The sequence below is a fragment of the Panulirus ornatus genome, chromosome 18 (assembly GCF_036320965.1).
Source record: "Panulirus ornatus isolate Po-2019 chromosome 18, ASM3632096v1, whole genome shotgun sequence".
Taxonomy (NCBI): Eukaryota; Metazoa; Arthropoda; class Malacostraca; order Decapoda; family Palinuridae; genus Panulirus; species Panulirus ornatus.
Genome location: NC_092241.1, coordinates 9,259,569 through 9,277,068, shown reverse-complemented (window position 1 = coordinate 9,277,068; position 17,500 = coordinate 9,259,569). Strand labels below are relative to the sequence as shown.

General features: G+C 48.7%; 1 protein-coding gene across 10 annotated transcripts in view; it reads left to right on the top strand.

The window, feature by feature from the left end:
* The window catches only part of LOC139754988 (uncharacterized), a 346,758-nt gene that overhangs the window by 165,281 nt on the left and 163,977 nt on the right, over positions 1–17,500 (top strand). For all 10 annotated transcript variants that reach the window (XM_071672870.1, XM_071672864.1, XM_071672869.1 and 7 more), the window contains one exon: positions 9,893–9,999. The gene's annotated coding sequence lies outside the window, so the exon portion shown is untranslated. The remainder of the gene's footprint in view (positions 1–9,892; positions 10,000–17,500) is intronic.

Below are 17,500 nucleotides of genomic sequence, written 5' to 3'. Positions count from 1 at the left end.
TATATATATTATATATATATATATATTATATATATATATATATATATATATATATATATATATATATATATATATATATATATCGCTTGGAACGTGCACTTGTATAAAACGTACAAAACATACGATGTCGTCCATGAGGTGGATTTGAACCCTTAGAACTTGTGGGACAGACAAGAGCATTAACTACTCAGCCAAGTGTCCATGATAAAAAAGAATGTGATTCGATTACACTTAATCAAATGTCCTGAGTCGTATGTACATTATATAGGCTCGTGTTGTGTGTGTGTGTGTGTGTGTGTGTGTGTGTGTGTAAGAGTGGAGACATGATAAATATAAATATTTAACAGTGTGGGTAACACGAGTGTAACACAGACAGTAATCACATATATTAGTCATACGTAAGCAGACACCATCAGTACGATGGCTGGAACCAAACATCAGTTGATGTGTTGTTGTTTAACGTAGACCTAAATCACTCCACCAAGGAAGGTCAACCTTTGTTGTTGTTTATCTTTACGTCAAGAGATATTAGTATATTGTGCACTGCTGCCCAGTCCTGTGGCTGGTGGCGCAGAGAAGATGTACAAGTCTTTGATGTTTCCTTTTCCCAACACACAAGACCATCATGATGAACCATTACATCTGTATACCTGGAGATCAGTCTGACACAAGTTCATCTGGAATCTCAGACGTTTCATCACAAGTATCGGTGAAAAGGGGTTCATAAAACGTGCCGAAACCAAGTCACTTATTGTGGACTGAACTACCTAGAGACATCATGATCATGCAGCAGTACACACCTATACATGGTGCAGACAAGCACTTGGTTGTCGTGGCTGCGTGCTGACCCTGGGAGGCCAGTCAGAAGTGAAGTTACTGGTTAAGTTTCGGTAAATATGATGAGATACTTTTGATGGTTTCTGAACCACATGAAGCGATGGTTTCGATGATGAGATTCCCATGTGTATAACGAAGAGTCTGGGAGCCAGAGTTCAGCCTCGCCTCGTAGCGGATGTAAGTGGGAAAATGTCATGCACGTGTTGGAACGGTATTTGACCTCATGCTGGCGGCGGTAATGATGGTCATGCAACAGGTCATCATTATACAGCAGAGTCCCACCAAGCCAAGGGATATCCCGGTGTGTCGTTGTTCTGTGGGTCATGAACTATGACATCAGCGTTTAATGTGAGGGGTGAACTTTGTAATGTCTATTCCCGCGTTTTCCTTTCCCAGAGACGTGTGACCAGGTCCCTACGTATAATTAAGTGGAATAGGATCTGTACTTAATATAGTTTCTATGCAACAGCTAACATAGTATTTGTGCACGAGCTGATAGAGTATCTGTGCACCAGCTAACTTAGTATTATTCATCAACTAACACCGTATCTGTGCATCAGCTAATGTATATGTGCACCAGCTGACACAGTGTATGTACGCCAGCTGACACAGTGTATGTACGCCAGCCATCACAGTACCCCTGCACCAGCCGACGGTTATAACCACATTCAACATTTGCACGACAACATTCACACCAGCTGTCATACAACATCCTCACTGGCCCCATAGCCTTATCTACCCACACTCTCCACCATATCACGTCCTGCCTCTGGAAGGTGGAGCAGATTTTCCTTTAACGAGCGAATAACTTGCACTAGGAGGACTAGTTTCTGGTAACTTGTTTTTACATGATTCAACCAGTAATAACCATAAAAGAAATAGTCTCGAGGTAAAATCTGGTTAACCAAACGTTAATCTGTTTTCTGTTATTATAAGATGGAGGCTGCTTGTGGGCTGCGTTAACAGGGTGATGATAATGTGCAGGAACAGATTTACGTCGTCGCCTGGCAATTACTTGCTTCACACCGCCAGTGTCTGTCATCACAGCTAGTAGGATCCTCTCTCGCCCAGACACTCACGTACGGCCCCACGTCACCCTGGCGTGGCTCCCTCCACTCATATTACTAGAATGATGATCTGCAACTTTGTAGACCTTTAGATGGACGGCAAGTAGCAACGGGCGGTGTTGCAATCACTGTGTCGTGGGTTATGACCGTCCTAAATACCTTACAATGATGGAAGTCTCCAGCAAGTGTGTTAAACGAGGATATGATCAACTTATCACGTGTGGTAATCGAGGACCAAGTCCATCTGCGCAGCTTCGGTGACTCCAACAAGGATGTATCGTTATGTATTTCCTGTATGGCGGCGACTGACAGACCTGGGCCTCACAGCGAGGGTCTTCAACGCCGCCAGAAAAAAAAAAAGATGAGTTAAACTCACTGTGAAGAGCGGCAGAATATCATGAAGTCCTCTAGCACATGATCAGGACTTTGCTCCTCCCAGCCTGAAGTTAGGTCGATCATCAGGTACCGCTACAGGAGATCAATACAGATCTATGTTGTTTCAGTCTTGTACTACGTGTGAGTAACACTTGTTCATTTTCTGAGACTCACACCACATGAGAAACCCAGAGGATCATCACCCTGTGATCGCCTGCACACCTCAGCCTTGTTGTTGTGTGTTGCAGGGGTCGAGGGGCATGGCAGGGTGCTGCTGCCTACCCTGTCTGTGCAGCTGCTGTTGTGTTCCCTTCCTCTGTTGTCGCTACGAGTGAGGCCGACTGACCGTGATGCATGTACGTACGAACCTTCCCAGGTGGCGCTCACATGGTCACCACACCTCCTGCAGGCCCCCCTTGCTACAGACCACACCAGCGGACGGAGGAGGAGGAGGAATATCTACCCGGAAATCGTAGCTCGAATGTTACATCCCAGGAGGAGAAGTAAAGAGGTCGAGGTTTACGCAGGAATTTACGCGATTGGCTCAAGCCTGTGGTTAGCCCACTTCTGGAGCCAAGAGCCGCGTCCACGAGAGGCTGTGGTACTCGCTTGTGGTTAGCCCACTTGTGGGATCTGAGTAAAATTGCCCGGACTAAGTCGACGTCAGAGATGCTTAATGGGAAGTAACGGGATGTGTCACGTGATGTCACGCCTGATAACGTCATCACAGGGAACAACGAGGGTGACGTCACGTACGGACGGTGACACATCAGTTGGTAACCCTGACTTCACTGCTGGACACGATCAGACGAGTTTGTTCCGTTTCGTGTGACATCACTGTCACAGCTCAAGTTAGGGCACTGCTGGAACAGTGACTTGCTCTCACTGGCGAAGAAGTAGGTCAGACAGCGGCACTGCTAAACTGGTACAAGTGATGTCACTGCTAGAAGAATAAAAAAATGTCACTTATGGAATGACGTAAGATAGGACCAAGTTGAAGCAGATGATGTCACTGCCATGGTGATGCACTTGACCTCACTGGCAAGGTAAGGCAGGTGATGTCACAGACGAAGTAATGTAACTGATGACTGAGAGTGACAGGGAGACCGTTACTGATGTTACTATTGGCTTAAGTCGTAGTGAAGGGGTTAAGTCGTCGTAGTGAAGGGGGTTAAGCTGTCGTAGTGAAGGGGTTAAGATGACGTAGTGAAGGGGTTAAGGTCTTCATTCATTCGTTAGTTCGGTGGTCCTGGGACAGCGTTGTCCGGCGGTGACGTCAGGCTTGGAGCATGTGCGCGGAACGTCCGGCGGCTGGTGTACGTGTACGTGTGTGTGTGTGTGTGTGTGTGTGTGTGTACGTGTACGTGTGTGTGTGTGTGTGTGTGTGTGTATGTGTGTGTGTGTGTGTGTGTGTGTGTTGAGCCAGTGGTGGCTTTGACATCAAGCCACATCTGTAACCTCACATATTACTGTACTTTAGGTACGTAAGGACCCTGAACCCAGCTGTAAAGGCGGCCCCATACTCGCCTGTATCTCTGTAACTGTACACATACAGGTTTGTCCAGTGTCTGTACCGTGTGGTGGTCCGCGCCACGGTGTGTGTGTGTCTGTAGCGTGTGGTGGTCCGCGCCACGGTGTGTGTGTGTCTGTAGCGTGTGGTGGTCCGCGCCACGGTGTGTGTGTGTCTGTAGCGTGTGGTGGTCCGCGCCACGGTCTGTGTGTGTCTGTAGCGTGTGGTGGTCCGCGCCACGGTCTGTGTGTGTCTGTACCGTGTGGTGTCCGCGCCACGGTGTGTGTGTCTGTAGCATGTGGTGGTCCGCGCCACGGTCTGTGTGTGTCTGTAGCGTGTGGTGGTCTGCGCCACGGTCTGTGTGTGTCTGTAGCGTGTGGTGGTCCGCGCCACGGTCTGTGTGTTGTATAACCAGTGGTGCTGGGTGGCTTATTCTGACACCATCAGTACCTTGCTGACACCTGCGTGACCATGACGGTACGTGGTACACGACATCCTCCACCACGACGGTACGACCCCTGGGTATGAATGACCTGTACGCATGACACTAATGTGTCGTACCGTCGTGCTTCAGGGTCGTACCTTCGCTGTTGAGGGTCGTACCGTCGTGGTTATGGGTCGTACCTTCGCTGTTAAGGGTCGTGCCGTCGTGCATAAGGGTCGTACCTTCGCTCTAAAGGGTCGTACCTTCGCTCTTAAGGGTCGTACCGCCGTGCTTAAGGGTCGTATCTTCGCTCTAAAGGGTCGTACCTTCACTCTAAAGGGTCGTATCTTCGCTCTTAAGGGTCGTACCGTCGTGCTTAAGGGTCGTACCACGTAGCTGAAGAGACTGATTGTATATATAAACTGAAAAAGAGAAAAAGTTATCATTTTTGTTCGTAGATATTATGATCTGGTTGTAGCCAAATGTTTCAGATATTAACATACACAAATGACTCACATTTCGGTAAGACTCGCGCCGCCGCCCACATTCACTGAAACGGATTTTTCCCAACTATACAACACACGTACTGGAATACGGGGAAAAAAATAATACATACACATGATCATTATTGTTTAAAGGAGGAGCTCTGGCCACAGGGGGAACTTTTGGTCAGGTTTTAAGAATTGACCCTCGGGTTGTTGGAACTTAAATTCTTGTGAGTTATGACCGGACACATTACACCACTGCTCACATCATATGACGTGTTATGTATGACAAACATCTATTTTTATTAACTTTGAAAATTGCCCGGTTATTTGGCTGTATATGAGGGTAGAGGACCAGGACTCGTAAATTTGAACTAGATGTGTATTTTAGTACGGAATTTTGTCAGTTGTATATTAAGACAAATGGTCCATGGAAACCAGTGTTTGAGCAAGGGAACCAACTGCTCACAGGCGACACACAGAGGGCGACACTCGGTCACACCGTAATACAGGAGGGGATGTTTCTGGGCAGAAGGGGTTACTCTGGTGTGGGAATATAAGAACAAAAATGTTTTGATCATAAATCTGCTCCACGTATAAACCAGCCACTGGTTGTGTCCCAGCCTAGTGCACACTGCTGGTTGGTATGAGGCTGTTTGACTTCCTCGGTCGATCAAGGACCTGCCTCTAGTCATGATCAAGGACCTGCCTCGAGTCATGATCAAGGACCTGCCTCGAGTCATGATCAAGGACTTGCCTCTAGTCATGATCAAGGACCTGCCTCGAGTCATGATCAAGGACCTGCCTCGAGTCATCAAGGACCTGCCTCGAGTCATGATCAAGGACCTGCCTCGAGTCATCAAGGACCTGCCTCGAGTCATGATCAAGGACTTGCCTCGAGTCATGATCAAGGACCTGCCTCGAGTCATGATCAAGGACCTGCCTCAAGTCATCCTCTTCCTGTGAAGTGGTGATGTCACGGTGCTTTCCTGAGTCACATGTTGTGACGCAAGTACGCATGTGACGGTGTTGTTGTGAGTGAGGGAACGAATGATGAGAGGTTCGTATGATCGTCATAAGTGGACACGAAATCCCTTTCGTGATCGTTGAATGCGTGCGTGCGTGCGAACGCTGCGGATAGCGAAGATAACAAGTGTTGCGAGATAGACACGACGTGTTGTGACTCAAGGTCTTGGTTACTGGCGGTCACGTCATGCGTAGAAAGACATCAATACCGGCGAGGTTTAGCACGGGAGGGTCATCGGCTCATGGAGGTTCATGACGATCTCCAGTCCTGGGTGAGGAGGATTGTGCAGCAGCGAGGAGTGAGGGTGGGTGGTGGCACACGTGCACGGCGCCCACCCAGCACAGCAGACCTGACGGACGCTCCTCCTCCCGCCGCCGCCTACGGTCACCACCCTCCCACGTGCCACAGCCTTCAACTACCCCATGACCTCTCGTCTACCACACCCTCTTACTACGCCACACCCTCTCACTGCGCCACACCCTCTCACTACGCCACAAACTCTCACTACGCCCCTACATCTCTCACAACCCCATATTCTCTCACTGCGCCGTTACCTCTCTCTACCCCACAACTTCTCACTAAGGCTCTATCTCTTACAACGCCGTAGGCTGTCTCTACACCATAGCCCCTCACTGCTCCACAACCTCTCACTGCTCCACCACATCACTGCGCCACAACCACATACACACGCATACACTGCGCCACGACTTACACTTGCTGTACCGCTTCGTGCCACCAGCTGTGTCCCGACAGCACGTGTTTCTTGCGTTCTGATGGTCCGCGCCTCGTTTGTTTCCCCAGGCCTCCCCGTGGTACGTCACGCACCGTGCCAGCTTATAATTCCGTGACCTTACATTAGGCTTCGGGCGATCGGCTCGCCTGCCTCATTTTCCATAATGTTCTCTGGAAAACAAATTGGTTTTTTTAAAGTTTTCCTTCGTCAGGAGAGAACATTGGTGGTTTGAGCCACTTGAGCGCGATGTTACGACCCTTCCTGATGACGGTACGACCCTTGAGCATGACGGTATGACCCTTGAGCATGACGGTACGACCCTTGAGCATGACGGTATGACCCTTGAGCATGACGGTACGACCTTTGAGCATGACGGTACGATCCTCGAGCATGACGGTACGATCCTTGAGCATGACGGTACGACCCTTGAGCATGACGCTACGATCTTCGAGCATGACGGTACGATCCTTGAGCATGACGCTACGATCCTCGAGCATGACGGTACGATCCTCGAGCATGACGGTGCGACCCTTCAGCATGACGGTACGACCCTTGATGGCAACGGTTTCGACACAGTGGCACGGCCCTTAATCACGACTTTACGACCCTAGAGTACGATGGTGCAACCTCTGGGTATGAAAGTTTGACCTGTGACTGTGACCTTCGTCGTGCTCAAAGGGTTAATATGGAAGGTTCAGAAACGGTACGAAGCTTTTGAAATGCAATCATAGTACAGAGACGTAGTTAAGGTGCCAGTGGCGTCTTAGCTACATCTCTTCCTGGTACATCAACTGACTGTTGTACGTCTTGTATCTCATTCTTGTGTCTCCCCTGACGATGTGATCATTACACGAAAGTGCACTTGGGAACTTATCGTGTTTCATTTCCCCTTGGACTCATAGGAATATATATATATATATATATATATATATATATATATATATATATATATATATATATATATATATATATATATATATGTGTGTGTGTGTGTGTGTGTGTGTGTGTGTGTGTGTGTGTGTGTGTGAATTAGGTTGCAGAGATGTGCATGGGGGACTCTGTTAAGTACATGGTCACTGGTTGGGTCAGTTATTGCGGGCGGGTTGTTTACTCTTAGCCAGAGACCATTTGTTATCGTGGTATGTCAGTGGGATACGAACCTGGGTGTCATGTGGAACAAGACCTAGTGGTGTTGGAGGTGCAGTTGCCAGGGCAGCACCTGCAGGAGGAGGATGGGTCTGCCTCCCACACCATCCTAGGCCGACGACCTTACCTCTCCTACCCGTGTCCTTCAACCCTGGACGCCCTCGCCCTCTGTGCTGCGTGGTGGGTGTGCGCGGGGGTGGGCGTGTGGACCAGCTCCCCCATGTATGTGTGTACGTGTGTGTGTGTTTGTGAAGATAAAGATAGCAAGTGTATGTGTTTGCGATAGATTCAGATAGCAGTGAATATGTTTAAGAGCAGGTGTATTTCATTGTATCATTAGTACGCGTGTATGCGAGACGAAATATATAAGCAGGTGTGTGTGTGTGTGTGTGTGTGTGTGTGTGAGAGAGAGAGAGAGAGACAGAGAGAGAGAGAGAGAGAGAGAGAGAGAGAGAGAGAGAGAGAGAGAGAGAGAGAGAGAGAGAGAGAGAGAGAAATGCCGGTGTGTAGGTGGGTTGTTGCATGTGGGTTATCTTTAGTACATTTTAATGTGTGTTTGCCGTGCCATTATGTTCATACACATGTTGTACCTACATGTTAGATGTGTGTGTACTGTGTAATATGTGGCTGGTATTTGTGTCGTTTGATTATCGCTCATCATTACTCCCATCCTCTCTGTGAAACTTGTTAATGGTGCAGCCCTGAGTGACGCCAGAGTATGATTAACGCCTGTATGATGGTGTGAGGTGATGGTGTAACTGTAGCCAGCTTGGGGTCAGGACGGGCCGGGCGCTGCCTACCTCTAGTATGGCGCGTCTCGTGGTACCAGGAAGACACACGGTTGCCTCTCTGAGTCAGCCGCTGGAAGCACCAGCATGGCATCACCCTTAAAGGGATCTATGACCTTTTTCTTTGTATTCTAATTCCTACATACATTAACAAGATGCGACGCGCAGTTATCGTATAGAATCAATAGTTTTAACGTTCGTGCGTCCTCATTAATCTATCGTTATGTTCAGACTCAGTCACGTGGAATATGGCTCATCGCTGGAACTTCTGAGAAGTTTGAGGAGTCAGTTATTGATCTTTTCTTGTGATTTCATCGCACGCGAGAAATTCGTTAAGGGCGAAGGATCTTGCGTCAGGCAGGAATGTCCGTACGAAAGAGGTACGAGGCAGTTGTCTTACAGCGACGCCGCCGGCGGAGCGCAGAGACTTGCAATGTCCACAGCTTTCATTTCTTTTTCTTTTTATACGTCCCACGCTCGTCACGCCCGCACGTTTGTCACGTGATAACAGTTTATAATTGTATGAGAAGTGTGTTCTGACAGGAAAGCCTCTTTTGTCTCTTAATTATCAGTGGAAGTGAGTTGCTGAGATGTGACAAGTGAATCGTGGCGGGAGTTTGAGCAGGTGGCCAGGAGAGAGAGAGAGAGAGAGAGAGAGAGAGAGAGAGAGAGAGAGAGAGAGAGAGAGAGAGAGAGAGGAGGGTTGCCTGGATAGAAGGGCTGCCCGCCCTCCCCCGGCACCGACCGTTACTAAGCTCCGTGTTGACCAGTATGACCATCAGTTCTGCCTAACTTTCTTTTGACGTTCAACAAAATGTTGAAGCTCATGTTATCCTTCAGGAGGTGTCATGGGGACGTAAATTTCAAGAGTGGGTATATAGAACGGTGAGGTAGTTTGGTTGTTAGCGTGAATGAATGGGGTCGGCAATGTTGGGGCGGTTGACGAAATCATCTGGAAGGATCGTGGGACTACGTGGGGGTGAGGCGAGGGAGGTGGGGGGGTTACCAGTTTGGGGGCCCCTCCCGGCTCCGACCACCCGGTTACCAATTTTGAATGGATCTGCACCGTCACTGGTGGCTTTCTTAACCCTCATTATGCCTTTGTACTGTAGTAGTGGTGATTGTAGCGATGATGATGATGACGCTACGTTTGTAGTAATGGTGTGGATGTCGATAGATGTAATAAAGATGTGCTCTATGTATATTTGTGGGAATTTCTCCCTTGAGGTTTTCTCATACTTAAATGTAGCTGGTGGCAAGCAGCCATCTACCAGGGAGGAACTACCCGTCTGAGTACCAGGAGGGTTAATAACAGTGGTGTAGTGAGCAAACACTTCAGTGGCTGTCAAGTTTCTCTTCCCGTCGATCCTCTCTGCCTCGTATACACTTTGTGGGTTACTAACAGTCCACAAACACACACCCCATCTCAAACCTAACACACGACAGAGTGTAATCCCCCTCTACTCTTTATTCTTAACGCTAAATTTTCTTTTGTTGCAGTGAGCGCTACGCGTCAGTCCTGCTTAATGGTAAACCATCGTCATGAGAATAGAAAGTTCAAGAGGTGTGGCCCCACGAGTGTAGAACTCTCTCGCCGTGCAGCACAGGTAGGTAGCTACATACGTATGTCTGAAAAGGATTCTTCTCTGTTTATAATGGTACATTACCATGAGTTTCTATGTTCATGAATTTGTGCAAATATTTTAAAGCGTATGTTTATGTTCTTGTGGCCAAAATTCTTCAGTGTAAGTTTTGCTTCCATAAATTTCTTGAAAAGCGTACCCTGGCTCTGCTCACTTGTTTGCTTGCGTGATGTATCCGCTTTGGTGCGTTCGTAATGTATGCTTGCTTGTGCATTTGTCAGCATGTAGTAATTTAACAATAAGATCTCTAGAGGCTTCAATTAAGACTTTTATAAGACGATGAATTTGGAAGTGGGTGTTTTGCGTGATGGTGTATTTCCACGACTAATTTAACTCACATTTACGTAACAAGCAAGACGTAAGGCACTAACGAGATGACCATAGTTATGATGCATCGTCTCGGGGTCAGGCCATCGTGGGTCCAGCACCTTGTATTTCAGAACGTTTGTATTAAATAAAGTTTCTGATTTCGAGCGATGGCAGCAGTGATGAAGGTAGCAGTACCTGCTGGAGCAGCGAGCGAGCCAGCCAGCCCGAGGCAGTGGGAGCAGCGGGTCGTGACTGGGTAACAGGTGGGCAGTTGCCTCCCTCCCCCTACGCATCCTCCCCCAACCACGCTCACCCCCACCAGACCTTGCACACCCAAGTCTCCCCCACTCTGCCACACACACACCTGCCCGCCAAACTCTCCTCCCGCCCCTAACACATACGCACAGTGGACTGTGGCTTGTATGTGGAAGATAAAGACATGGTGTATATATACTACTTTTAAGACTGGGCAACGTGAGGGTAAAACTCCCTCCCCGTGACGCACAAGTGATAATCACAGCCTCCCGTACCACACTCCCTCCACCACACTCTTCTGCCCCTACCCACTCACACAGCCTTGAACCCCCTGAAGTTAAGCACCCGCCAGCGCACTCCTCCTTCCTTAACCCACCCCCCCCCCCCACTACGCACGTCCTTCCCTCGCCTCACACCCGCACCCTGGCACTCCCAAGCCCCCCCGAACCAGCAGCACCCAACACCCGCTCTCCCGTAGCTGGCCTCCCGAAACCACTCTTGCTCCGACACGTCATTCCACCCCCCACCCCCCCACTTCCCCAACCGCCACCCCTAACCCCATCTCGCTAAATCCCCCACCCCCCCCTCACACACTTCATCACTTGGTCTCCGCCCATGATGGCCACGGGGTCTCCATCCCAGGTGTGCTCTGTGTAATAATGATAATCAACAGTTTATTGAATTAATGAACGGCTGAAAATATACTTAGAATATTCATAACAAGACAAAACAGATCCGCTATTGATAGGAAGCGGTTAAGCACAGTCTTCACAAAATTGCTTTACCTTGATGTCGTTTACTGATTACTGATGTTCTCATTGGTTGGGAAGAAGCTGTTCCGCGGTATTACGTACAAAGTTTGTAAGGTTCGGTGTGGTTGTGGTGCCGAACTACAGCTTGGGGACTAGGGATCTCTGGTGTCAGGAGGCGATAGGGGCGAGGATGGTACAGCCGCCTCGTCCTAAACTTGTCGGATGAGGTCCAGGTGGTGATGGTCGGAGAGAGTAGGGAGAACCAGCGAGGGTGTTGAGCGCTTCTGGAAGGTGGTGATGTAAGAGGAACAAAAAGGATAATCTTGTCTGCCCTTATGTGTGTGTGTGTGTGTGTGTGTGTGTGTGTGTGTGTGTGTGTGTGGGAGTGTTGGTTTTGTAGCTACGTTTGTTTGGCCAGGATCAGGGTCATGTGTGTCTCTTGATTATATGCTCGTGTCGTTCGTGCATGTTTCAAGATGGCTGTGTTTTGATTTGTGTACAAGAGTTGCACAAGTATATGTACATGTGGAGGTGAGTCAACCAGATATGTTGGTGTATATGTCACTTTAAGGGAAGTAGTTTTTATAAAGACAGGTATAAACAAGCACACGAGAGGAACACAGCCAACGAACACCCTGCAGTGGGCATGCTATGTGGCGAGCTGGGTGCTGCCTGTTGCCCCGATTTCACTTTTCAGTTTTTTGCTCCTCGAGGGATAAATCCATTCGGCCGAGCCTCACATCCTGCTTGTGGCGCATCGCCGGACACTTGTGCAACGTTACCCTCACACGATATCCTCACGGCCTTGCACGCCTGTCAGGCCAATGACATTGTGTTCCTAGAACTTAGATGTGCAGATTGGCCGAGTTCTCAGCCACCACCGTGTCTCGCCCCTTCCTCTCCTCTGTGTGGTACCTTACCTGCTGTATCTTGGATCTTGCGCTAGCACGGAGGTGGGGGGTTGAGTGGGGAAGAAGGATCTCCTGGAGGGCCCCTCCCCCCCCCATCTGGCCCTCTCCTCACGTAACAAAGGAACCCAAGGCGCAGTTTAAGGGACAAAGGAAGGTGGCGTAGGCGCGGATGTGGAAGGTGACCTGGGGCTGGCTGTGTGGGGGTTACGTGGGGGGGGGGGGGGATGGGGCAGTGACGGTGTGTAGGAAGGATGGCGTGGGTGTAGGGAAGATATGATGACGGTGGTGTAGGGAGTGTGGCGGCGGCGGTGTGGGAGGAAGATGTGGGCAGGAGGATGTCACGTGGGCGTGGGTAAGATGCAGGCGAGTGTGTTTTAGGAAGATGGATCATACTTAAAGGCTGTTGTGGGCATGGGTGGGCGTGTGGACGAGTCATGGGTGAGTATGGATTTTGGGCTAGGTGTGTGGTGAAGGTGGCCAGGGTGTAGGAGGATGCAGATGGTGAGTATGTGTGTGTGTAGTATGCCTTGAATATGTGTGTTTATGTGTGGGATGAAGCGTAGGTATAAGAAGGATGGCGCAAGTGTTGGAAGGATGGAGTGGGCAGTGTGGCTCGGCGGGGTGATGGCTGTATGATGGCACACGTGTGTTGAGGTCTCTCTGGGGTTGTGGGGGTTGCATGGGTTGGTCGTGGGGGGGTTGGGAGGCGTCATGTGTTCGTTGGGAACAAGCGCTGGTTAGTCCCATCTCTCTCTCTCTCTCTCTCTCTCTCTCTCTCTCTCTCTCTCTCTCTCTCTCTCTCTCTCTCTCTCTCTCTCTCTCTCTCTCTCTGTCTCTCTCCCTCCCTCTCTCCCTCCCTCTCTCTCTCTCTCTCTCTCTTTCTCTCTCTCTCTCTCTCTCTCTCTCTCTCTCTCTCTCTCTCTCTCTCTCTCTCTCTCTCCATCATATGCTACGGCGTTGGCAGGCAGGTCAGAGACAGTGGATATAAATGAGTATAAGGAAAGCTACATAGGTGGGTTGAGTGCCTTCACAGATACTATTTACTCGCTGATCGGGTTAGTGCATCACGTATAGAGACGGTAGTGTGAGACAGGAGTCAAGTTAAAAGGGGTGGCCTGAGGGCACAATTAATTCAGTACACAGACGTACGCTTAGTTATATAGTCAGGCAGGCGGTACGTAGAGGAAGTCGTAGAGCTGGGCTGAGGACCCCGTGGTTTGGATACATGTAAGCAAACGTGTTATAATAGGATAGGTAAGCATACATGTGCGTAGTGACTAGAGCAATACATAACCCAGGTTGGAGAGGTGGGTTGAAGTCTGCATGTATCCGATTAAGAGACATCACACACGTACAGGTTTGGTGGGTGATCATACACATACACGGAAATGTTAAGTAGGAGGACAGACTCCAGCAAGTCTTTACCATTATGGGTACGTGGCAACTGGCATTTTTGTGTTAGGCCGACACACTTGGTGTCCAAGTTCTTGTACTGCTGGTACATGTATACTTTATACCACAGTAAACGGGACTGTACCATTGCTATTATGAACACAGCATCAGTTCTCGTTTCTCACTCTCCTTCCCTGCTGAGGAGGCTGCATGAGATGACTGTGTATGAGTTACCAACCAAGCATCAGTCAGTGGTCACCCACCTGTGTCGTCTCTGGCACCCTCCTATCAACCTTCCTTCCCTCGTTACAGTCTCCAACCATGTGTTCAGGTTCGTGTAGTATTCATGGAGGATTATATATTAGCAAGGGTTTATAGTTTGCCATACTTTAACTGCTCGTACAACCCCTCCTCTCACATTTTATGGCGTTTGTGAGTGCATCTCTTACGTCAAAAGCCACACGTGTGGTCTGCTATCCTCGCTGAGTGTTACAGAGTTCTTTTTCAACATTGGCCATTACATGTGTCCCGACGTCATCCACTCTATGCTTAGGTTTTATGTTCCCGGCAAACATCATCACGCCATCAGCGCCTGCTGTGTTTTGTACACACAACCTTCCGCTCTTGTGTCCTCCTCCCTCCACCTTTGCCGGAGGACAGATAATACTCGTTCTTTGTCATGTTTTCAGTCGTCTTATCTTTTAATCGAATGTCTTCAGCTTATACATTTGTCGCATCTCCGTTTTCTTTATCACAGTACAGAATTTCTCATGGTGTACACCCCCATGTTGGTCCTGCCCTGTGACTTACTCACCGTTTTCCTTCACGGGAATGTGACTTTTAATGAGCGTCCACACGACTCCTGTTGACCTCACGTTTTCCTCTTCTTATGTCATGTCAACTGCTTGTCTCTCATGACTTTCATCATCTGTTAGAGTCAAGTCCTTCCACATAGATTCGTTGTTAAGATTTGGAATGATTTTGTAATTAAAGTATTTGAAAGTTGTACCGTAGATACGTTTAATCATAGAATTGATAAACTTTTCGCTTCAAATCCACGATTGATATTATTTGCGCCTCCTTCCCTGTATATGTTGACAGATCTTCCTCTCTGTAAACTCTGTTCATTTCTCCTCCTACCACAGTAATCCATGCATTTTAGTTCTCTTCAAACGAACTCAAACAGCCTCGTTAGGACCCATTGGTATGTTGCTGTTTGAATTCAGTTATATTATTTTTAATCATTTGTAATTTTCACGTGGATGGAAAGTCATGACTGATCATCATGTTGCCAGGTCACGTCCCACTGTGTCTGTGTCACTCAGATCTGTGTACCAGTTTGTTCTTCAGCTTAATTCTCAGCTCACAAATGCTCTCTGTACCTTCGTATTCAAAAGTTTTGATAACTTTGTCATTGTCAGCCAAGGTGATTAGTTTATCGCCATCGTTTTCGATTCTTATATACCTTCATATCGGCCGCAAACACTTGCCAGACACACTTGGTGACGCTCCCGCTTACAAGTATAGATGATGTCTTCTAACCAGGTTTTGTCTCATTTCATTTTCGTTGGAGTTAGCGGGTGAATGATGTCTCCTCGTGCTTCTTAATCTCAGTCAAGATTTTCTCAATGTTTTCTTCGTATATCATTAATGTGACAGCAGTGATGCTCGACCTCAGGGAGGTTACGCCACTTTTATGTGACCTTAGTCATGTTATGTCATCCTTATGTGATTTCTTTTCTCCCTGTTCCACCATTCCTTTGTACCACCACCGTGTTCCACCATTCCTTTGTACCACCTGCTGCTTGTGTGTGGGCCTCCAGTGATATCGTGTGGGTCAGTCAACTTTTCCATTGATGTTTCATCTTCTCGTCGTCCACATCCGCTTCTGAAGCGAACTTGTGGAAGAGGATGCGTCTTGTTGTGTCCTCGGATCGTGTTAGTCTGGTCTTGACGTTCGTGGTCGTCAGAGGGGGTTGTAACCATGCCGCTGATGCCGTTGTAGTCCTGGTGATCACTTGGCTCTGGCCGTTCCTCCACACGTCGCCTGTATAAGACCGTGTTGGCCGCAGAATGAGTTACTGTTATTATGTGATCACTCCCATCTACCCCCTCCTCTCCCCACCGCCACATGTCTTCCCTGCTGTACCCCACGCACCGCCTCGCCTCTTTCCTCCCCTCCCCACCATGCCACCACCGCTTCCTACCCCCTCCCCACTGCCCCCACCCACCACTCCTGCCCACATCTGAACCAGAAAATGTATATATAGATGACGTCAGCCCGCTCACTGACCTGTGGCCGTGCCTCTGGCCTGGCTCAGTCTCGTGGGCTTCACAAAGGATACAAAGAAACAGCAACGGATCAGTGGGTTCAGCGAGGCTGTTTCTGATTGAGGGGAAGAGGACTACATCACAGAGGGCGGGTGTGGAGGGCGTATCCTGGGAAGGACATAACGAGGTTGTCTGTGATGAAAGAAAATGTTGAAATACATTGGTAGAGAGACAGGGTAGCAGAGGGAAGCGTCTGTTGACTTCCTCAACTATAAAGGGGACGCAAATAATGACAGTCGTAGCCCTTGAAACCAAACCAATTTGTCATACGTATTTTTTGAACGCATTTCTCGTCTTGTCGACTGCTTTTTTTCCCGGTAGGTCCAGCCGTACACCAACGATCCTACACCGAAAAACGTTCTTTGCCGCATTCGAAATAAAACGTTTGTCGACAAGTCTATATACGTCACCAGGAGGGACACCAGATTGATCTAGTGATGAACAGCTGTTCAGGTCAAGAGCATCGAAACCTTTGGTAGTTTTGTACACGTAACAGGACACCTCTCAACCCTCTCATGACATATTTTTCTCACATATATGAAAAATGTCAGCTTGTGCAGTTTGTGTGGCGTTAGGGCCATGCGTATTATTTTCAAGTGGGTAACGCAGTTGCACGTGTACATACACAAGACCACTGGAACAGTAGCACCACCAGTGGGTCACAGTTCACCCAGGTCAGGTCATGGTGGCAGTGGAGGCACCAGCTGACTGCGGCCGCCAGCCTGCTGGGCTCGGCCTAACATGTGTGTTACAGTCCCAGCATTCGTGATCTACCGTAAGCTGAGGCTTGTGTACGCCGTACATCCAGCCTCTTGGTGTAGGTCTATACTCCATGTTCAGCCCTTCCAAGAATAATTCTCTCTCTCTCTCTCTCTCTCTCTCTCTCTCTCTCTCTCTCTCTCTCTCTCTCTCTCTCTCTCTCTCTCTCTCTCTCTCTCTCCCCCGCTTGATGCCACGTACGAGCCAGCCAGCCAGTCAGAAAGCGGATGAAGTACGAGGAACGATATTTGTGGTATACACGATGGAGGAGGTGTAGTGTGTGACGCCACGGTAGCTGGCGGTGAGCCATCTGTGGTGTCTGGCTACTTCCCGAGGTTTACTTGTCCCTCCCCTCACAGCGGCGGCATGACTGACAGTGACAGACCACGTGGTGACAGCTAACAGACCACGTGGTAAAGGTAGCAGTTAAAATAACTAAGCTAAGAGACAGCGTGTTCAAGCTAACCAGCACGTGGTAACAGACCTCAGTGTGACAACTGACAATGACTGGGTAACGGTACACACAGTCTTTCCTCTAACGGTGTACACAATCTTTCCTCCTCTCTCAACATTAACTCTGTACATGTATACATCGTACATGCCCTGACCTCATCACTAAACCTTCCCTCTGTGTTTGGCTGGATCGTCATAAAACTGTCATCATCTGCCACGGTTTCTCTACACTAATAACATCTTGGAATGAAAGAATCGAATAAACACGTATTAAGGCTTCCATGTGGGGGGGCGTATTTACCG